The sequence below is a fragment of the Cervus canadensis genome, chromosome 2, assembly GCF_019320065.1.
Source record: "Cervus canadensis isolate Bull #8, Minnesota chromosome 2, ASM1932006v1, whole genome shotgun sequence".
NCBI lineage: Eukaryota > Metazoa > Chordata > Mammalia > Artiodactyla > Cervidae > Cervus > Cervus canadensis.
This window is the reverse complement of record NC_057387.1, coordinates 90,434,029-90,458,887: the sequence shown is the minus strand read 5'-3', so window position 1 is coordinate 90,458,887 and position 24,859 is coordinate 90,434,029. Positions and strand designations below refer to the sequence as shown.

At 37.1% G+C, this 24,859-nt stretch overlaps 1 protein-coding gene across 3 annotated transcripts in view; it reads right to left on the bottom strand.

Annotated features, from left to right (window-relative positions):
- FAF1 (Fas associated factor 1) overlaps positions 1-24,859 on the bottom strand; it is a 507,320-nt gene that overhangs the window by 473,313 nt on the left and 9,148 nt on the right. The gene's annotated exons all lie outside the window — the stretch shown is intronic.

Genomic DNA, 24,859 nt, shown 5'->3' with positions numbered 1-24,859 from the left:
AACAAAAACCCGGTACAGCCAAAATAATTAATCAATTAACTTTAAGAAAAAAGTTAATTAACTCTTTAAAGCAAAAATAACAGCGATGAACTGTGATGTCTTTAACGTATGTAGAAGCAACAATATATAAAAATAAAACACAGGCAGAGAGGAGACAAATCAAAGTATATTCTTTAATTATGAAGTCCTCTCATTATATATACAGTGGTATAATTAAAGTTAGACTGTGTTACTTAAGCTATGTATGTTGTAAACCCCAGAACAACAAGGTGAAAAAAGGATGTAGGTGGTATGGCAAAATAGTATCAACTGATCTCAGACTCTATCTAAGTTGCAACCACATTAATGAAAATTTCTTCTGAGTGGTTTCAGGTCAGGAATGGCCATAAGAAAAATATGTGCAAGATTTAGAAGGCAGAAAAGAAACAGCAAACAAACTACCCTCCAAAAGTCTAGTTATGGCCCAAAGTGTTATTGTAACCCATATACACTGTTACTGATCCACTGGCTCACCTCATGAACATGCAACAGAGAGAAGGTCCACAATTTCTCCAGATCTGGATTAATTTTTCCCATGAAAACAGATGCAAAAACCCTTAAGAAAACCAAATTCAGGGACGTATAGAAAGAATAACACAACATGACTAAGTGGGATTTCTTCCAGCAATGCAAAAGTGGTTTAACATGAAAGGAGCAAAGGTATCTTTTAACATAAATGACTGTACACAGAAAATCCTCTGCATTCTTTACAAAGAAAATGCTTCCAGAGTGATAGATAAATGTTTAAGGTCACAGGATACAAAATATATGACAAAAGTCTACTATAGTCTCAAAAAACTAAACAGAGAGCTACTATTTGATCCAGCAATTCTACTTCTGGGTATATACCCAAAAGAACTAAAAGCAGGGACTTGAACAGATTTTTATAAATTTGTGTTCATAGCACAATAAGTCAAAAGATGGCATCAACTCAAATGTCCACTGACCAATGAATGGATAAACAAGATGTGGTATGTACATAAACAGAATAATATTGTCTTAAAAAGGAAGGAAATTCTGACATATGCTACAATAGTGATGAACCATGAGGTCATTATATCAAAATAATCCAGACACAAAAGGACAAATATTGTATGATTCTACTTCTATGAGGTACCTAGAACAGTCAAATCCATAGACAGAGAAAGAATGGTGGTTGCCAGGGGCTAGAGCGAAAGGAGAATGGAGAGTTAATGTTTAATCAGTATGGCATTTAGTTGGGAAAGATGAAAAACTCTGGAAAAATGGTAGTGATTCATGTGCACAATAAAGGACATGCACTTAATGACACTAAACTGTACACTTAAAAATGGTTAAAAAGATAAATTTTGTTACACATATTTTAAGAAAGCCTACAAATAGTTTCACACATACAGTGTTTTTTCAGGTAAAACTAATATATATAATATTAGATTCAAACTACTGGGTTTTCCTAGAGCATGGGGGACAGCGCAGGGGGAAGTACTGACTGGAAGGAGACTTCTATATTTCTACTTACATTGTTTTCTTAACCTGAATGTCGTTTTCACGGACATGTTCATTTTGTGCAAGTTCATGAAACTATACTTTTACAATTTGTGTTCTTTACTATATGAATATTATACCACAATGAAGTTTTATTTTTTGTCTTAGTTAATGACAGGTAAATTGTGATTTTGCTGATTGAGGACTGCATCATGCTTCATATCTAGATAGGTTTCAAGAACACATACCAGTCTAGCAAATGAGCCCAAATATCTACCTGGATGGGTGGGGGTTTGGGAGAGGATGGATTCATGGATATGCACAGCTGAGTCCCTTTACCAATCACCTGAAACTATCACTACATTGTTAATCATCTATACTCCAATACCAAATAAAATGTTAATAAGAAAAAAAAGTCTGACATCTATACTATAGTAAACATTTATTGCATGCTACCTGTCTTTGGCACATAGAGTATAGTTTTTCTCAAGAGGTGAAAATATTGCTTCTGTTTCAAAAACAGTCTAAAAGGAAAGTCAACTTCTACTAACAACAACAGAAGTAAATAGAAAATGAAATCTAACAGTGTAATATGAAAGTCTCTAAGTATATAAAGAAAAGAACGTTAAGGACATATATCTGTGTTAAAAAGATTTTTCTACATGTGAAAGTATTTCCAAGGCCCAGATGCTTATTGTCTCAGTTGCATTGTCTTTAGAACAAAAATATTATGCATTTTTAAAAAAAAACTGTTTGGTCAGGTCTTCTAATATTGAAAGCTATAGAAGGCAGGCAAATTGATCAAGTTTTTATTTTTACTTTGTTCAAAACAAGTAATGATTTTTAACACAGGAAATAATACTCTCAGTAATACTCTCATAATATACAAAAATATCTAATGTGGTTTTAAAATTAAAACAAAAAAGTTATTTTCAAAATTGAAATTTATATGCAGAAAATTAGAAAGAGTACACTTAAAAAGTGCTACTAAGTTCTGGATTGAATAATAATTTACAAACTTTATCTTGGACATTACACAGTGATACTTGAACATGAATTCTGTATGTTTTAGGAGTGTACATGAACTAAAAGTTGTATGAATTAATATCCTTCAAAAAAGAGGAAAAAATTGATGTTTTATATACTATTTATGGTTCATCTTTTAAAAACAAAACTAGAGAACAGACTTATTATAAGAACTTATATTCTCCTTTATATCCACAAGAGGGAGCAAACATTTAATAAATCTTTATAGGAACTGCATTACATACTAATTTTTACATAAGACTTTTAGGAACAATAATCAGAAAAAAATAATAAAACTACCAAAAATATTTGAGTGTCTACCACATACCAGCAGAGTCTGGAAATACACTGGGTAAAAGATATAGTCATAATCTCAGATTTCATAGCATATCAGGCAACAAAGTACATCTAGAGAATTGTAAGATATTTTAATATACACAAACAAATAATACTTAGCTTTTATAGCACCAGTATAAACTAAAGTTTATAAGTATTCAGTCTGACCAGAAATTACAAATGTGATGAAAAGATTAAACAAGTATCAGTAATGCATAGTCTACAATTCTAAGAGGCAAATAATATGCATTATGCAACTTATCATATAAAGAATGCACAACAGGCTACAAAATGCCAGTATCTTTTTACCAAGCAGACTTTGATGATCTAAACTACTTTGTCTTTCCATTAAGCTTAATCAAAATGAAAGCAAATTAACACTGACTTAGGGGAATGCTGGGCCATAGTTAAAGTATTTCAGGAGAGGTATCTTTGAAATGTACTGATTAGTAGTATAATCATAATGACAACACTAAAAAAATAAATAAATAATGCCAACACTAAAAAGTCTCAATCACAACCTATTAATAATATTTGAATACAATTATTTTTATATGACTTAAAGAAGAATGGGTTCAAAAAGGGCATGATTAATTAGGTAGTAATAATCCAGGAGATCTTCCAATTAGGTATGCCTTTTAGAAGCAAAACATACATAGATACAGTCCTTTTCGGGAAAGTACATTGTCAGGAAACAATGTATAGTGAAAAAAAATCAAGTCTGAATCAACACAGAACCAGCAGGACTTCCCTGGTTGCCTAATGGTTAGGACTCCATGCTTTCACTTTTCCATAGATCCAAATCCATCTTTAGCTTAAAGAACTTGCATCAGTATTTCTTATGAAGGGCCGGTCTGCTGGCAATAAACTCTCTCAGGCATTATCTTCTGACAATGTCTTCACTTTCACTTTTGAAAAATAATTTTACTAAATAAAACTCTATTTTGATTTTTTTTCAATACTTAATCATTTCATTGTCTCCTGTATTCCATAATTTGTGATGAGATGTTAACTAACATTCTTGTCACTGTTCTCTTCATAGAATGTCTTTTTTTTCCCTCTGACCATTTTTAAGACTTTTCTCTCTATCTTTGGTTTTCAAGAATTCGGCTGTTACGTGCCTATGTGTCAGTTTCTTTGTAATAATCCTACTTGGTGTTCTCAGCTTAAATCTGTAAATGTATGTCTTGTACCAAGACCCATCAAAGCTACTAAGGATTTTTCTTTTTTCAGTATAAGGCTAGAATCACTTCAAAAGAGGGGGAAAATAGAAAAATTAAGATAACTATTACTTTGCTATCAATTCATAACAATTTTTAAATAAATTCTTGAAGAGATGCTGGCCAATAGATCCTCAAAGGGTAACTATTATCATTATGAATAAATGATGATTAAATGAATGATGAATAAATAATAGATGATTTGACTTGTATGTCAGGAATATAACTATATTTCATAAATCTGGATTTCAATAAGGCAACTGACAAAATTTCTCTGATTTATTCTGAAAGATTAAATATAGAAACAAAGACTTCCCTGGTGATTCAGTAGTTAAGACTTCACCTTCCAATGCAGGAGGGTGTAGGTTCGATCCCTGGTTGAGGGGCTGGGATCCTGTGTGTCTCACAACCAAAAAATCAATATATAAAACAGAAATAGTATAGTAACAAACTCAACAGTCTTTAAAAATGGTCCACATTTTTTAAAAAATCTTAGAAAAAAAGTACAGAAATAAAGATGAATGTTACTATTCATGCTGAAGCTCTAGAGCATGAATACCTTCATCTAATTTCAACTTGACTTACTTGTGTTCAATAAACACTGGTACCCTGATATTCAGCAGGCACTGTGGTAGGTACTAGAAATACAGAGGTGAATATGATACAATTCCAAATCTCAGGATACTCAAGAGTCTTAACTAACACACTGACGTTCATTTACATATACAAAAGACACAAAGCTAAAGTAGCTAATATTCTGATGACAAAATCAGGATCCAAAATCTCGTGCATATGCTTCTCATCATACTTTATCTTATTTCAACAATATCAAAACTAGTTCAGTTCAATTTAATACTCAGTGAGAATACACTTTGTGCCAGAAAGTATGCTAATCATTAAGAATACCAAAATGAAAAAAAAAAAAAAAAGAATACCAAAATGACTAAGATCTAGTTCCTGGCTGTAAAGAACTCACAAATTAATACGAAAGACAAACAGATATTTTAAAAGTATGTGAAAGCTGCAATGATAGCTATTATGTATAAGAATAATAGATACAGAGGAGGAAGGAATAAGTAAATGTCAGGGAAGACTTCACAGGAGATAATGCCTATGCACAAGTCTCAGGGATAAACAGAAGACTGAGATGCAAGCAATTGAGAGAAACGGCAGAGGCAAAGTGACATGACATGATAAAACTTCACAAAAATTACAAGTATCACTATACAACAAGTCATTGGGAAAAGTATAGGCTACCTTGGGCCAAATCACAAGGAGCTCTGCTAACCATGTCAATTAAGTTGACTCATCCTACATAAACAATCGAATAGAGAATTCAAGAGATGTTAGGAATGAGGCTGCTGCTTTGGGAGTCAATAGCACATACATAAGTGAGTGAAAGTCGCTCAGTCATGTCCAACTCTTTGCAACCCCATGGTCTGTACAGTCCCCCTGGAATTCTCCAGGCCAGAATACTGGAGTGGGTAGCCTTTCCCTTCTCCAGGAGTTCTTCCAGCCCAGGGATCGAACCTAGTTCTCCCACATTGCAGGCGGATTCTTTACCAGCTGAACCACCAGGGAAACCCAAGAATACTGGAGTGGGTGACCTATCCCTTCTCCAATGGATGGATCTTCCCAACCCATGAATCGAACCGGGGTCTCCTGCATTGTGGGCTAATTCTTTACCAACTGAGCTACCAGGGAAGCCCAGCACATACATAATGGATGAAGTGAAGTGAAGTTGCTCAGTCGTGTCCGACTCTTTGCGACCCCACGGATGGTAGCCTACCAGGCTCCGCGGTCCACGGGATTTTCCAGGCAAGAATACTGGAGTGGGCTGCCATTTCCTTCTCCAGGGGATCTTCCCAACCCAGGGATCGAACCCAGGTCTCTGCATTGCAGACAGACGCTTTATGTCTGAGCCACTAGGGAAGCCCAACATAATGGATAGTTAAACCAAAGAAAAGATGATTATCCAAAGAGACCATACGTGACAGGGAAGGATGGAATGGAAAAGGGAACAAGGAGAGACCCTGAAGGTATACTGACATTAATACTTAAGAGAAAGATTGGAGTGGGAGGGAGAAATGGAACATTCAGAATAGGACAAAGAATCAATAAAGCCTATTCTGAAACTGAGAAAAACTTATCAAATCTTTAAATTGAAAGTGGGGTCAGAAACATGAGCCAGTAGAAAGGGAGCCACAAAGCCAAAGGAAAGGTAACGAAAAACTGATGTGGTGCAAATTCCTAAAGAGATGATTAAGAACAGGTAGAGGAATGGCAGTTAAAGTTTAATGATAAACTCCCAAGCTCCTCCTTTGAAGTGTGCCATTAATAAGTAAACACATCCAGAAAAAGCAACCAAGTGATAAGACTGGTGGAAAGAACTGGAAAATTAGGGCTCAGATAATAGGAGTTAACAGTGACATAGCTGCCTTCATGTGGTGGAAAAATAAATCCTGTAAGGGTCTAAAGTAAATCAGTACATCCTGGAATGCGAAGTCAACTGGGCCTTAGGAAGCATCACTACAAACAAAGCTAGTGGAGGTGATGGAATTCCAGTTGAGCTATTTCAAATCCTAAAAGATGTTGCTGTGAAAGTGCTGCACTCAATACGCCAGCAAATTTGGAAAACTCATCAGTGGCCACAGGACTGGAAATGGTCAGTTTTCACCCCAATCCCAAAGAAAGGCAAGGACAAAGAATGCTCAAACTACTGCACAATTGCACTCATCTCACACGCTAGTCAAGTGATACTTAAAATTCTCCAAGCCAGGTTTCAGCAATACGTGCACCGTGAACTTCCAGATGTTCAAACTGGTTTTAGAAAAGGCAGAGGAACCAGAGATCAAATTGCCAACATCCGCTGGATCATCAAAAAAGCAAGAGAGTTCCAGAAAAACATCTATATCTGCTTTATTGACTATGCCAAAGCCTTTTACTGTGTGGATCACCTGTGGATCAACTGTGGAAAATTCTGAAAGAGATGGGAATACCAGACCACCTGAGCTGCCTCCTAAGAAATCTGTATGCAGGTCAGGAAGCAACAGTTACAACTAGACATGGAGCAACAGACTTGTTCCAAATTGGGAAAGGAGTATGTCAAGGCTATATATTGTCATTTTAACCTACTTATTTAACTTGCTTATTTAACTTCTATGCAAAGTACATCATGAGAAACACTGGGCTGGAGAAGTACAAGCTGGAATCAAGATTGCCAGGAGAAATATCAATAACCTCACATATGCAGATGACACCACCCTTATGGCAGAAAGCGAAAAACAACTAAAGAGCCTCTTGATAAAAGTGAAAGAGGCGAGTGAAAAAGTTGGCTGAAAGCTCAACATTCAGAAAACTAAGACTATGGCATCCAGACCCATCACTTCATGGCAAACAGATGGGGAAACAGTGGAAATAGTGGCTGACTTTATTTTGGGGGGCTCCAAAATCACCGCAGATGGTGATTGCAGCCATGAAACTAAAAGACGCTTACTCCTTGGAAGGAAAGTTATGACCAACCTAGATAGCATATTAAAAAGCAGAGACATAACTTTACCAACAAAGGCCCATCCAGTCAAAGCTATGGTTTTTCCAGTAGTCATGTATGCATGTAAGAGTTGGACTATATAGAAAGCTGAGCACCAAAGAATTGATGCTTTTGAACTGTGGTGCTGGAAAAGACTCTTAAGAATCCCTTGGACTGCAAGGAGATCCAACCAGTCCATCCTAAAGGTGATCAGTCCTGAGTGTTCATTGGAAGGACTGACGTTGAAGCTGAAACTGTAATACTTTAGCCACCTAATGCAAAGAGCCGACCCATTTGAAAAGACCCTGATGCTGGGAAAGATTGAAAGCAGGAGGAAAAGGTGATGACAGAGGATGAGATGGTTGGATGGCATCATCGACTCAATGGACGAGTTTGAGTAAACTCCGGAAGTTGGTGACAGACAGGGAGGCCTGGCGTGCTGCAGTCCATGGGGTCACAAAGAGTCAGACACGACTGAGCAACTAAACTGAACTGAAACTTTTATTAGCTATCTTACTTGCATTATGAAGTAGTAATCTCCCAATTACTAGTACAATGCCTGGCACAGAGTAGGTATTCAGTTTTGTCAAGTGAGTGAAAATATTCATGAAGACAGTTTCAGGTAATATACATTTTTCAGTATTCTTCATATCCTCACATCACAATATATGATATGTAATAAGAATTGAAGCTTCTATTCATTAATCCAGGACTATCACTAATACCACCAAAACTCCATGATACTCCCATCTCTTTTATTTCACTCATCTGACCACAATAACAACCAGAAGAGACATATCACTATTTCTGAGGAAAGGCCTTGTTGGGCAAGATCAGAGCATCCTATCTCGGATAAGTGAAAAAAGCAGCCTAAATACACGACTCTATAGTTTTATACTTTTCCATGGGTGACGAACAGCAGCTGCAACTGTGAGATGTAGCCTAGCCAGCAGGGAATTTCTTGAAAGTATCTTCATGAAGGTCTCCTAAAAACTCAGGAGGACTGCATATGGAACTGAGTCCGAGGGCCAGCTATGTATGTTACCACTGCCCTTTAATCAAAGGATGACTCTACATTCATGTTAAGTCAGTATACCTTCAGGACCCATCTCCTGGAAATGCCAAGGCTCTTCTTTAATTCTCTGTCTCTCTGTCTCTCTCAAACACACACACATGCACACACGTGCACATAAAGCATAGATTTAAAAAAAAGTAAAGAAATAAAAATCCTGTTAGACACGCCAGGAAAGTATGTGGTTGTTTCTTGGCATATTAATATTTTTATCTTGGCAAATTAAATTACTCCTGGATTATGGACAGGATTTATGATCCAAAAAAATCTTTAATCTTAGCAATAAAACATACTTCATTATGTCACAATCTACATTTTAACTTTACATACTCTTCATGCCTGCTTAAGTGGGAAGACTAATAGCTTAAGCAGTATTTCTCTGATCTTACAACAAATCCACATTAAACATGTTTCATGAGGCCAGCATTACCCTGATTGCAAAACCAGGCAAGGACATCACACACAAAAAATTACAGGCCAACATCACTGATGAACACAGATGCAAAAATTCTTAATAAAATGTTAGCAAACCAAATTCAACAATACATAGATAGGATTATATACCATGACAAAGAGGAATTTATTCCGGAGTTGCAAGGATGGCTCAATATCTGCCAATTAGTCAATGTATACACCACTTTAATATAACAAAGAGGGGAAAAATCAAATGATCACCTCAATAGATATAGAAAAGGCATCTGATAAAATTCAATACCCATTTATAATAAAAACTCTCAATAAAGTGGGTATAGGGTGAATGTACCTCAACATAATAGAGGCTACATATGACAAACCTGCAGCTAATACCACACTTAACAGTGAAAAGCTATAAGGAACAAGACAAAGATGCCTATTATTGCAATTTTATTTAACACAGTGTTTGAAATCCTAGCCACACCACAGCAATTTGACAATAAAAAGAAATAAAAGGAATTCAAATTGGAAAGGAAGAAGTAACACTGACATTATTTGCAAATGACATGATACTATATATAGGAAATCCTAAGGACCCCATCATAATACTACTAGAACTAATAAATAAATCCAGTACCCACAGGATACAAAATTAATATATAGAAATTTGTTGCATTTCTATACACTAACAATGAATTACCATAAAGAGAAATTAAGACAACAATTCATTTACAACTGCATCAAAAATAATAGAATGCCTAGGAAAAAACATTACCAAGAGAGGTGAAAGACCTGTACACTGAAACCTATAAGACAATGATGAAAGAAATTGAAGAGAACAAAACTAAATGAAATTCCACGCTCATGGATTGGAAGAATATTGTTAAAATGTCCATACTACCTAAAGCAATCTACAGATTCAATGTAATATCAAAATTACAATGGAATATTTTATAGAACTAGAACAAATAATTATAAAATTTGTATAGAACACAAAAGATCCTGTTTAGCCATAATCTTTAGAAAGAATGAAATTAGAGGTATCATGCTCCTTGATTTCAAACTACATTACAAGCTATAATGGTACTCACACAAAACAGATTCAGAGCTCAATGGAACAAAATTGAGAACCTGTAAATAAACCTACAGATAAATGGTCAATTAATTTATGACAAAGAAGGAAAGAACATACAATGGAGAATGGATAGTATCTTCAATAAATTGTGCTGGGAAAACTGGACAGTCACATGCAAAAGAATCAAACTAGACCACTATGTGGGCTTCTCTGATGGCTCAGCTGGTAAAGAATCCGCCTGCAATGCAGGAGACCCCAATTCGATTCCTGGGTTGGGAAGATCGGCTGGAGAAGGGATAGGCTAATCACTCCAGTATTCCTGGGCTTCCCTTGTGGCTCAGCTGGTAAAGAATCCGCCTGCAATGTGGGAGACCTGAGTTCAATCCCTGGGCTGGGAAGATCCCCTGGAAAAGGGAAAGGCTACCCACTCCAGTATTCTGACCTGGAGAATTCCATGGACTGTATAGTCCATGGGGTCACAAAGAGTTGGACAGGACTGAGCGATTTTCACCTTCACTTTCAGACCACTATCCACACCAAACATAAAAATCAACTCAAAATGGAGTAAAGACATGAATGTAAGACCTGAAACCATAAAATCCCTAGAAGAAAACATAGGTTTTAACCTCACTGACATCAGTCTTAGCAATGTCTTCATGGATGAGTTTAAAGGCAAGGGAAACAAAAGCAAAACAAACAAATGGGACTACAGCAAGCTAAAAAGCTTCTGCACAGCAAAGGAAACCATCAAAATGAAAAGGTAGCCTACTGAATGGGAGAAGATATTTGTGAATCATACCTGATAAGAGGTTAATATCCAAAACATACTTTAAAAACTCATATAACTCAATAACAAAAAATAAACAGTTGTTGTCAAACAACAATTAAGAACTGGGCAGAGGATCTGAATAGTTATTTTTCCAAACAAGACATACAGATAGCTAACCCATACATGAAAAGGTGCTCAATATCTCTAATTATCAGAGAAACACAAATCAAAACCACAATGAACTATTACCTCACAACTGTTAAAATGGCTATTAAAAACACAAGAAATAAAAAGTTGGACAGAAGATGTAGAAAAGGAAACCCACGTTTGCTGTTACGGGTTTGTAAACTGGTGCAGTCACTATGTAAAACGTATAGAGATGCCTCAAAAAATGAAGAATAAAACTACCATATGATCCAGCTATCCCACTTCTGGGTATTTATCCAAAGAACACAAAAATATTAATTTGAAAAGATATATGAATCTCTATGTTCACTGCAGCATTATCTACAATAGCCAAGACACGGAAACAACCTAAGTTTCCATCAGTGAATGAAAGGACCAAGAAGACGTGGGGCGTGTGTGTGTGTGTGTGTGTGTGTGTGAGAGAGAGAGAGAGAGTGTGTGTGAGTGTGTGTGTTTGTATAAATTATATACAATGGAATACTATTCAGCCATAAAATAAATTTTGCCATTTTTGACAACATGGATAGAACTTGAGGATATTATGTTAAATAAAACCAGAAGGAAAAACACAAATATCATATGATTTCACCCATATGTGGAATCTATAACAAAACAAATGAACAAACAAAACAGAAACAGTCTCACAGATACAGAGAACAGATCAGGGGTTATCAGAGTACGGGAGCTGGAGGTGGATGAAAGGGGTAAAGGAGGTTAAGTACATGGCAATGAAGGGTAACTAGAATTCTGTGGGTGATCACTTTGTAGCACATAAAGAAATTTATATATGCAAATTATAATGCACCTGAAGCATATGTAAGCATATGTAATAAAAATGAAAGAAAAGGACAGAAAGAAAAAAACATATTTAAACATTATCATCACTTGCTATTCTACTGGGACAACAAAGGCAGAATGAAAAGTAAAAGGGCGCTGCAAAAGGCAGACTGTATCAATACACAGAAAATGACACATCACTAACTGGCCTTTATCTGTGGCTTAATGTATCTTTTGTACTTAGGTTTCTGATTTTATTTAAATATTGCTTTAAAAAAAGAAAAAAGCTATTAGCACCTCTTTGCCAAAATAACTGATCTTTTCAGTTATTCAAATTTAGTACACAAAGTTAATTTCTTACAAGTTTCTTTCATTTTAGTTAGAAAATTGATTATTTTCAAGAAACCTTTATTCCAAGACTTCGGCTAAGGCTTTTAAGAAAGAAAATTTAACTAGTAAGCTACTTTAAATTTTACACTGAAGACAAAAATATAGACAAAAATTTACCAACTATATTGGTAAAATGCTAGAATTACATAACATTATATGATTGTTATAACTTCCTTGTAATAGTCATATCCCTAGTCCTCTAATCTTACAATCCATTAGAACACGAAGATACTATCCTAAAGCTTACAATCTCTCGGAAGTTCCTTTTATTTTGGCAAAACATCTTTTTTACTTTTTTATGAAAAAGATCTAGCACATACAAGAGTAGAACAGTAAAATGAACAACCATGAACATAACAGCCTCGTCAACAAGTACCAAAACACAGCCACTTTTGTTTTATTCCCCATCAATCTACCCCCAAAGACCTTCCAGAGAGTTCTGAAGTAAATTCCAGACATCATATCATTTCATCTGTAAGTATTTCTGTATAGTTTTCTAAAGGATAAGGACATTTTTAACATAACCTAATACATTATCATATTTAAAAACCCTAAGTATTTAATTTCATCAAATATTCAGTCAACCCTGGCAAAATATCTTACTACATTATCCCAAAATAATCACTAAGTAATGTTTTTCTTTTTTAAAAATACAACGCAAAAAAAAAAAAAACACAACACAGTGTAAAACAAAGTTCATGTATATCAACTTGGGGTCAACTTGATTGATTCAGTGGAATCAAATCTATTAGTCTTGCCACTATGTCATTACAGTATCTAAGGATGTGAAACTTGTAGACACAGAGGGCCCACTGTATTCACTGTACTAGGCCATTCTATACAAAGGACTTAAACATCCTGGGGTTTTGGTATCTTCAGGGACTCCTGGAACCAATTCCCCGTAGATAAAGAAGGACTTTAGTTTCACATCCCACTACCAGGACCTCACAAATATACCCAAACAGACAGCATGCCCCAAAATGATGCAAATTTACTTAGCATAAATATAGATTTCTATTAACACAATACAAATACAGATAAATGCAAAAATGAAGTAAAAAAAATACCAATGACAGGATAATCTCTTGCTAAAGTACTAAGTAATCCCAATAGAAACCACTGCCACACACAATTTCAAGGTGCTAAGTCAATGAATACCAGTTTTTTTCTTCTTTGATTCCTCTATTAGCCTCAGTAAATCCTGAGACACCAGAAAAACCTTGTTATTCTTCCTTTTTGTGTTTCACAAAGCTATATACAACAAGATGAAAATCAAAAATAACTGGAGGCATCTCTGTTGTTTTTTTTAAGGCTAACTTTTAAAATGCAGTTCTTATTAATATTTTCCTCTACTGTAGTCAGAATAATAGAGGAAAACATGTTCTCTCGTGGAAGGAGGGGAGGAGATGACCCAAAGAAAAGCAGGCCACATTTTTACAATTTCTTTGAAATTTCCTTTTCTATTTAAAATTCATGCAAATTTTATATTTACTTCATGATAACTGTCTTTAATTTTTTTAAAACATATATTTCTTTTATTCTAGTAAATTGGTCCTACAAAATGTGCATATTTATTCTGTAGCTTTGAGTATTCCCTAGCATGCCCATTTAAGAAATGTGGATATATAAGATCACAGACAAGAACTGAGTTCCAAAACCAGTCTTGTTATGACTACCTATCATTAGATAATTACTTAACCTCTTTACACCTCCATTTTTTAATCTTTAAAATGGGAATAATAACAAGAGCTACCACAGATTAGATGTCATATACCAATTAGTTTGGATAATGCAGATAAAACACATCACAGACACCAGTAAAAAGTAATGCTCAGTAAACATTAGTAGTAATTACAATTATCTCCAAACTCAATCTGTACAGTGAGGGATTATCAACCTTTCATGGTGGTAAGAACTAACCCTAACCCTAATCAAATATTACTCTCAACTTACTTGCATGCTAACAATGCAGCCTGTTACAATTTCATGAATGCTGGAGGAAGACTCAGTAGTTGTGCTACACTGGCTTTGCCTCACAGCATGTGGAATCTTCCCAAACCAGGGAGTGAACCTGTGTCCCCTCTATTGGCAGATGGATTCTTATCTACTGGACCATCAGACAAGTCCAAACATGAATCTTTTATCGTGGACAGTAAGCATGCCCACTCTGCTTTGTTTATCTTTATTTTCTAGGCCATAAGCAAACTTGCCCTTTGGTCTGGAAGAGGACATGTGACCATGGCTGGTCACAATCCAACACCCTTGAAAACAGCAGTGGAACAACCAGTGTCTCTATTCATAAGACAGGCAGAAATAGAAGACACACAGAGAGAACTGTCTCCCAACAACATCTACCCCTCAATCCTAACCATCTCTGCCACTGAACAAAGTTTCTCATGGGTATACCACTCCAACAGCCACTGTGATTAATCTGACTGGCAGAAGCTAGGGATAAATCTATCTAATTTGTCTCGTACAACATTTAATTAAGGCAACGATCAACAGTCAGCATGATGATGACAATTCTCAAAATTTATTTCATCCATGTTCCTCAGGGTTTCACAACCAAGTAACATGACAAAATCAGATAAGTCATCAGGGTCTACCTCAGAAGAGTGTGTGGGGCTTCCCTGGAGGTCCAGTGGCTAAGAATCCACCTGTCTATGCAGGGGACACTAGCTCAGTCCTACCTGCTGTGAGGCCTGTGAGCCACAGCTCCTGAGCCCAGTGCTCCAGGGCCTGCACACGGAAACCAGAGTCTACACGCTGCAGCTGCTGAGGACTGCGCACCTGGGGCCCACGCTCTGTAACAAGAGAAGCCATCGCAAACAGAAGCCCGGGCACCAGCGCGAAGACCGGCCCCAGCTCACCACCACAACTGGAAAGAGCCTGTGCACTGCAAATAGGACCCAACCCAGTCAAAAAATAAAATCTTTAAAAAAACAAAAAGTCAAAAAAAAAAAAAAAAAAAAAGTCTGATAGCTTTCTCTCAAAGTTTCTGTATTAACCTTTCCACTTGGCCCAAGGCATTAATCTAGGAACAAGGGAATGAATTAACAATTATACACACTCTGCCCTGACCCACAGGAAAGAAGTATAGGGCAATTTTATCAACTCTGGTCAGTGACTTGTGGCTGACCTGAATGCTTTCCAGGGCCAAGATGATCCACTGATCACTTCAGCTAAAAAGTCAGGAACAGATTTTGAACCACCTATTCTAATTGAATGACTTCCCTCAGAGAGATAACTGTCCACAGGGTGCACATAAATAACAAATCAGAAATCACTCTGCAAGGCTTTCCCAAAGATAGCCTCATTTCGGAGAGACCTTGGCAGTCATATGAAGGCTACAAGATCTACCAGTGATGTTTACTTAAATATTCAAAAGGTGAAGGAGTCCATATTTTTTGGAGGAAGCGGAATTAATGCCTGGTTTCCACACAAGAAATACAGTCCTGAAGGCAGACACAGTGCACCTAGAAAGAGTGGGTTGTTCACAATTGTTGGTTCCTTCCAAGTGGGACCTACATCAGTCTGGAGGCACTATTAACTTGTGTCTCAACATGATGTCCCATTTAAGTGGTGGCCCTTAGGGTTCCCAGTTCAATTCCTACAACTGAGCTTAATCCTTGTTGTTGACAGGAATTAATGAAGGCAGCTAATCCAAACTGTCCCATCTGACCAGGCCCACCAGTAATCTGCCCCACAGAATCTCTAACTGAAGGCTATGGTATGGGGCTGGGGTAGGCATCAGGAAGTGCTGACAAGTGTTTTGCATGAAAGTAAAGAATCTGGAGGCCAACTCCTGGTATTTCCAATAGACCTGTCCACAAGATTAAGAGGAATCATAGGAATGACAATCAAAAAGCTGTGAATGGTAGACTGCATGAAAGGTCCCTCAAATACCTTGACTGTCAGCTCACCACTGACTTTTGCAATAAAAACTGCACCATCGCCAGACTGCAAAAGGTCCAGAAAGATGGAAAGTAGAGCACAATTAGTTTCAAGAGCCAAAATGGCGTAGCCAGTCAGCTAACTGGACCAAGAACAGTGAGGCACCGCTGATACTTCAGAGAGGGAGGTCAAGGTCCAATTTATTTAACCTGCGAAAAGCAAGCAGGGGCCACATCCCATGCAATGTGGCTTCTCTCATGTGATCAAAAGGTCAACTTTTGGCAGCAGTCACAAGCCTGGCATGCAATGGTACCCTCTGCATCAGAAATACAGTCTTTTACTTTATACACACTTTATGACAGTTGATATGTTGTCACATCTGATATGATGATGGATCCTGGCAACAGTAATGGCTCTGGGCAGTACAGGCTCAATCAGAAGCTTGATTCCAGGGGGCTTCATCAGAGAAAAAGCCCTTACTGTGGGCATCTACATGAGTGATTCAGACAGTTTGATCAGCAGCTATAATTTGTTTCCATAGTTCACAGCTTCAAAGAAAGCTGTCTTTAATCTGTCAGTCTATAGTTTCCAAGTGGCAGACCAAATAACTGGGCCACTGGCTACAGGCCAAGGGTCAATAGAAATACAACAAGTCTGATGAAGGAAAGGACAGGCCAGACCCATAAGAACACTCTTTGAGTTCTATCCACTGAACACAGCAATTACAGTCATTACTAGTCTGCATAGCTGGTACAAAGGCTCAACAGTCACAAAAGACAAGCAGACACAACCCACTTCAGCTTGGCTGAACCACTGGTGAACCAGGTCCAGGTTTAGGGAAACCTTAATTGAGGACCTCACTGAGTCACTGGCTTTGCTTTAGATAACGAAGTTGGGAATAAAGCTTCCTCCAAAGGAGGGGCTGAGCTACTAGACATTACGCACCCTCATTCTCTTGTCTCTCAGACAAATCAGTGAAAGTTCTAATAATTTTGCTTTCTGTCCACCGTGACTGTAAATTTGACTCCTTTCACACTCAAATGTAGGTGTATATACATCTGTAAATGTCTGAAAGGAGGCAGAACCTTCTGCCCAGCCAGGACAAATCTTAGTGCTATTTGCTACATTGCAGAACGTCAGAACCTGAGTCTGACTGACAAATTGGTGGAAAACATTCTCTCCATCTGAGAGGATATTTGAGAGTTGTTGAAAGTTAGCCACAACCAGTGAAGAGGGAAACGACAACCCACTCCATAATTTTTACCTAGGAAATCCCTAGACAGAGGGGCCCAGCAGGCTATGACAACAACAAGCCACAACCAGAGGATTGTTTGGGCAGCTGTCTTCGAACCTATTTCCTGGTACTCAGTCTGCAACCACCTACTTACTTCCTCCTCATTAATAGGCAAGAAAGTAGAGAACCACTCAGTTTTGTCAACATATTTGCTACCAATTCCCAAGGACTTCCCTCAAATTATTAACCAGCCCATAAGGCCCTCACTCTTCCTCTTTCAAAAAGTTATGTGTCTGTCAACATCCCATCCTTATTGCTAGAACTGTTAAGAGAATTGAAGGATATGTGATTTTCACCCTACTTGCAAACGAAGTTGAAGCCTGCCAGTTTCATGGATGCTGACAGAAGACCTAGACTCCTGAGTTGGAGACAATGAACTTTATGATTCATGGCAATATTTGTAGTCAAAAGATCAGAATTTTCTTGCACAGTTTCCTAGTTCCATTTCCCACTGGGTGACACCAACAAAGCAGTCCAAACGATACCTGCACATACAGTGGACTGTGTTAGAGAAGGAACCCAGAGCCTGAAGCACCGAATTCTTTTTAAATGGACACTGTGTGTGCTTGCCCTTTGCTCCAGGGAGAGATATTACCTCTGTCTTCCAAGGCTTCTCACTGCACAAATATCCTTGAAAACATAATCAGAAACAAAAGCAGCAGCAGTCAAAGCTCTGACAAGTCATACAGAAACCATGGTTATCTCTGAAATCCAAGACAGGGTTGCTGTAGAATTTAGATGTTAAGACCCTAGCACAATATCTGGCACATACAAACCAGTCAAAAGCTATATGCTAATATTATTATTCCTTGTTCATTAAACCTAAAATAAAAACAATCAATTATGTCTCCATCTCGCTTTAAAGATGCCAAAGAATACAACTAAAATTGACTTTAAAAATAGTTTAACCACTACTCTTCCCTTGAGAGAAAGAGAGTGGGATGCCAGGAGAGCACGAGAGACAAAACTTTCCTCTAACATTTTTCTATTATAGCTCAGTCATTAAAGCACATGAACTCTGGGATGGAGGGGAGGGGAGGAAGGGAGGGGAAGGTGACTGGAACCTAACTCTAACGCCATTAAGGGTGTACATAACCTGCAAACTTTTCTACTTTTCTTTACCATAACTTGATATCTCATTCATCTCAATTTTTCCTCTATAACCACAAATAAGTATAAAAACAGGTACAATTATTCCGTTAATTTTGCTTCTCAAACTTACCTTAAAATCAACGACTAATGATTTAACATGGCAAGAAATTGTGATTTGAAATTAGAATTTCTGCCTTAAAAACAGTTTGAGTGAAAATGTAATCAGGTAGAGTGGTAACATAAGGCAATTCAGTGATAGCATTCAAATTTTACAAAGGTCATGGCCTCAAGCCCTATATTTTGCCACATTACCTTACTGAGTCCTCTATGAAAGCTAACACAGAGGGTAGGTGTTTTGAACTTCTCTATAAATGGGTCACCTTGAAGTTATAACCCTCAATTCAATAAATGAGTCTAATTTTTACTCTCCCAATGACAGATTTACTTATTCCAAACCATATGTCACAAAACAGTAGGCACTTAAAAATACATAGAAATTTACAATTCTACTCCATTTATTTGTACCATAACAGCCAATATTCATAATATTCCTTCAAAAAATATTCACTGAGCACCTCTTAATAGATACTACAGGAACAGTGGTTAAGATCCAGGCAGCTGTTCACTCAAACAGCTGGCAGTAGAGGAAAGAAACATGGTAAGTGATTAGCAACTATCTGATATAAGAATCAAAAGAAGAGAAATATGTACAAGATATTTAAGAAAATGATTAACACTAACTGGGCATAGAATATTGATGTAATTAAATAAGAAAAAAGCAGGTGATGCTTTTGAAAGACAAATAGAAGTATTCCAAAAGGATATGAGGGTTTCCCAGGTGGCTCAGTGGTAAAGAATCTGCCTCCCAATACAGGAGACACAGATTCAAGCCCTGGTTTGAGAAGATCTCCTGGAGGAATAAACAGCAACCCACTCCAGTATTCTTGCCTGGAGAAACCCATGGACAGAAGAGCCTGGTGGGCGATAGTCCATAGGGTCACAAAGAGACAGACACGACTGAGCACACACGCACTCAAAGGGATGTGAAAACTAGGCCTTCAAACATACAGACTCCTGAAACAGCACATTTTATGATGAACATCAAGTATACACTGAAATACTCAAATTTTCCTAAGTCATAAAAAACGGAAGAGTACTTAAGATCACAAAATCAAAGAATCACAGGAATGAATGTAATGTCAAAAATCATTTAGTTCAGTTGTTCTCTAGTCCATAGATCCAGCAACATCAGAATAACCTGAGAACCTGGTACAAATGCAAATTTGCAGGTACCACCCACGATCCACTGAATCAAAGAATCTGGTCTCTTGTGATTTAACAATTCCCCCCGGTTTTGGGGTGTTTTTGTTTGTTTGTTTGTTTTGGTGTTCCCTGGTGGCTCAGTTGGTAAAGAGTCTGCCCACAATGAGGGAGACCTGGGTTCAATCCCTGGGTCTAGAAGATCCCCTGGAGAAGGAAATGGCAACCCACTCCAGTATTCTTGCCTAGAGAATTCCATGAACAGAGGAGTCTGGTAGGCTACAGTCCATGGGGGTCACAGAGAGTCATTTTCTTTCCCAGTTATTTTTACGCAAGCTAAAGTTTGAGAACCACTAATTTAGACCAGTGGTTTTCAGCACTATTGAAATTCTAGGGCAGATAAGTCTTCATCATTGTGGGATGTCTACTGCGTTGTACAATATTCAGCAGAACCCTGGCCTCTATCCATGAAATGTCAACAACAACCCCTAGTTGTGACAGTCAAAAATGTTTCTAGAAACTGCCCAGTGTTCTTCAGGGGACAGAAAGCATCCGAAGTTGAAAACCACTTATCTAGACCAGGGATCAGTAAACTTTCCTGTAACAGCCAGGGCTTTGCAGACCATGCAATGAACTACTTAACTCTGATAACAAGGGCAAAAGTGGCCAGAGACAATACATAAATGAATATGCATAACTGTCTTCCAGTAAGGCTCTACTGACAGAAAAACAAAAAGATGGTGATTTGGCACTCGGGATGTAGTTTGCTAACCCCTTAAGCTAGATAAGGGCTTCCCAGGTGGCACTAGTGGTAAAGAATCAGCCTGCCAATGCAGGAGACATAAGAGATGCGAATTTGATCCCTGGGTCAGGAAGATCCCTTGGAGGAGGGCATGGCAACCACTCCAGTATTCTTTCCTAGAGAATTCTATGGACAGGACACTGACAGGCTACAGGCCGTAAGGATGCAAAGAGTTGGACACAATTGCAGAGACTTATGATGGGGTTGGTTGCTAAGAGCCAGACACGACTTAGCGACTAAACAACAACACAACAAAGCTAGATAAACTACCTAAATTATATCTGAATGTCCCCAACCTCAAGTAATTATCCAGACTCTATCTGAACACCTGATCTAGTCCAATCTTTTATGTTTAAGTAGATAGGGCTCTAAGCAGATCTCCATCTTGTATTCTGTGTAACTGATATCCAGAAAGGATAAATGACTCACTCAGAAAACCACAGCCAGAGCAAAAAAAAATAAAAAACAACCAAGCTCTAACTGCCCTAAGTGCCTCCTATAGAAGAATAACCATGTAACGCGGCCTGTGATACATTCAAATATTCTCACTTCAGAGTTACTAAAACCTAGAAAGAAAAGTACTGATATCATGGGGTGGGCTGAGGGGGGGTGATATGGGAAAAGGTAAGTTTATCTTAAAAGCCCAGATAGTAAATATTTTAAGCTAATGGGCCATGAAGTCTCTGTCTCAGCTACTCACCTCTGTCACTGCAGCAACATAGCAGTCATAGAAAACAGGTAAATGAATGGGTGTGGCTGTGTGTCAATAAACCTTTATTTATAAAAACAGGCAACCAGCTTATAGATTACAGTTTCCTAACCCCTGAACTACGGAGTCCATAAAACCTGTCTGGCAAACAATAGGCATCCACCTAACCACACTCAACAAATCTGAAATCTCTTCGGCTCCATGGTTTCTGACCACCTGTGAGGTTAGAAGCATGGCACTGGACTGGACTGAATGGCAGTCTAGGGAGATCAGTCCCTCCCTTCATCCTCCTTTTCTTCCCTCCCTTCCTTCCTTCTGGCATGTCTGCCATATGCCAGGAACTGTTAATTTATTTATACACAAGTTTTATCAATTTAGAGAAATTTCTAAGTGGTGGATCTTGTTTTCCTTTGGAAATTCAAGCTATCTGACAAATTAAGCTAGAAAATGAACACTCTTATGTACACCTGAATAAAACCTTTGTTTCAAACCAGTTCACGACCTTGGACAAGTCACTTCCTTTTTCTGTGTCTCAACTTCCACAAAAGGAAAAATGAGAAGCTAGAAATAGATGATCTCTGAAGTCCCCTGCAGGAAACAAGTGTGTACCTTAAAACTGTTAACAGTGAAAATAACAGCTAAAATTTATTAAACACCTTCTTTATCAGACATCTGTTCTAATCACTTTAACTCATTTTTCCTATTGGAAAACTGAAGCAAAGTGGTATGAAGTAACTGGTCAAAAATGACAAGATGAGTAAGTGGCAGAGCTGTGATTTTAATCTAAATAATCAGACATCAAAGTCCATTCTCTTAACCACTATCTACTAAACTTTAACCAACATGCCAAAACCTTATTTCCACAATGACCAACCATCCAAACACAAAACAATATGATTTGTCCCTCTAAAAATAAAGGGGACAGTGAAGAAAAGGAAAAAGAGTAACAAGACTACTTCCTACCATAGCACTCAATCTCACCCAAGATAACTTCCCAGGAAATAAAGATGATGTTCCATGAATACTTGGTTTGTAAGTATTCACAACATCACCACATCACCAAGGAAACCTGTCTGTCTGATTGGTACCAATTCTACTCACAGTCTGATATCCTCTTTTGTAGAAGATAACGCTTCGTATCAAACTGAAAAAGACAGGAGAGGGATTCACAGCTTCATTTAGAAGGAAAAAATATAATGAAAGGGTAGACCAGTAGTGTCATGAAGAGTTCATGCTTCAGAAAAGAAATGATGGGCAAATGAAAATTTATTATACTCCATATAGGTAATCCAATAAATGTAAATGTACAAAGCAATTTAGGTAGCAAAGGTATTACTAGCTGGAAAGACCAGGAGTAGAAAACAAACACACAATTGTGTCATCCAGGATACACAACTGAAGTAACATCAAAATCAGTGCCGAATTAGAGACGAAATAAAGGTCTTCTTATTGTGACCAACAGAACTAGATTCAGAAAAAAATACTTTTTTAGCAAGGTAGATGAGTTTTGTTTAAGAAAAAGTCTGAAAGAAAATATTACTACTAGTTAGACTTGCTTTTGCTTCACTTGAGTAGAACTCTAATCTATGTGTCTGTATTATCAGTTACCAAGAAATAGAAAAACATGAGATGCACATGTGACACTAAATTGCGACACCACTCATTTTGCTCTCAAAAAAAGAAAATTATAAGTAAAAAAAGTATCTGAGAGGAAAAACATTTTGGCATAGTATTAATTGAAAAGTTAAAGTGATGGGGAAGGGAGAAGACTCATTCTTTTGTTCATCGAGAATTAAAGTAAAAGGTAACTAATTACTTATTAAACAGCAACTACAATTTTGTTTGCATAAGTGTCTTCTCATCTGTAAGCAAATCAAATGCAGTATCAAGAGTTTGTTTGATCAAATGATTTTTGTTCTATACCTCAACCTTTAAAAAAATCAAAGAATTATACAATTACAAAAAGATTTGGAACTTTCACCTGAATGCATCTCTTTGTTATAAAAAGACCTTAAGAAAGGAAAAAAACTCACAATTCATCAGTGCCTGCCTGTCTTTTAAACCCAGGAAATTCCTTTACACCCCCTCCTCATTCTGGTTAGCCAGAACTGTAGGTGTACCAGTCTACTCATTCATTTACCAGTAATATACTATGCTAACACTATTTACATTTGAAGCTGATTTTTGTTAGACTATTTCAAGTTCCAAACTTACTTGGTCAGAGTGGAATTTACAAATAATTGATTAAACACTATGTTGTCATTCTCTCCACTCAATTTTGGTGATGCAACCATTATGGAAAACAATAGCAATTCCTAAAAAAATTAAAAATAGAAATACAATATGATCTAGCAATTCTACTTCTGGGTATATATCCAAAAGAATTGAGAACAGGGACTTAAAGAGATATTTGAACACCCATATAGAACATTAATGATTCACAATAGCCAAAACGTGGGGGAAAAGTGTCCACTGGCAGATGAATGGATCAACAAAACGTGGTATATACACAAAATGGAATATTATTAATATTCCATTATATTCCATATTCCATTATATTATTCCATATATTCAATAATATTAGAAAGGAAGGAAATCCTGACACATGCTACAACATGTATGAATATTGGGGCCATTATTCTAAGTGAAATAAGTAAGTCACAAAAGAACATATACTGTATGATTCCACTTATCTAAAGTACCTAGAGCATTCACATTCACAGACACAGAAAGAATGGTGGTTGCCAGAGGCTGGAGAGAAGGAAGAATGGGAGTTATTTAATAGAAACAGAGTTACAGTTTTGCAAGATAAAAAGAGTTCTGAAGATGGCTGGTTGCACAACTGTGATCATACTTGAAGCCACTGAACTGTCATCCACACATCTGTATCTCAAATCTCTTAACTTGAAAATAGTTAAGATGGCAAGTTTTATCTTATGCATATTTCACCACAATTTAACATTTTTTCCAACTGGTAGCTACTTTTACTTGCGGGGGGGGGGGGCGGGCAAAATCTTTTAGAAGACAATTCGAAATATATTTGCTTTGTAATTAGTTCACTCACCTACAAAATCTCAAATCTATTCCATTAAATGTGAGCTGTAATCTTTCATCCACTACTTATCCTATTAAAAGAAACCAGGCAACTTTTTAAAATTATAGCCTAAGACTTGGAATGTAGATGCTTGAATGATACATGCTTCTTCTATAACTGGTCAAATCAATTTCCCTACCCAAAACTGAATATAGTAAAACTATGTTCTATTTACCTCATATGATTGTTAGCCACCCCTCCACTGACTTCACCAGAAGTCCTTTCTTTATTAAGTTGAAATATTTAGAGAGAATACAAAATCCTTCTCAAGAACTTTCCCACATTTGGACATTGTATTTATAAGAACCTATTATCCAGCAATAATCAACATCATAAACTTAATTATTTTAAATTTTAGTCACATTTTAAAATCATGTCCTTGTCTACAACAGCAATGAGCTCAAAACTATTATTAAT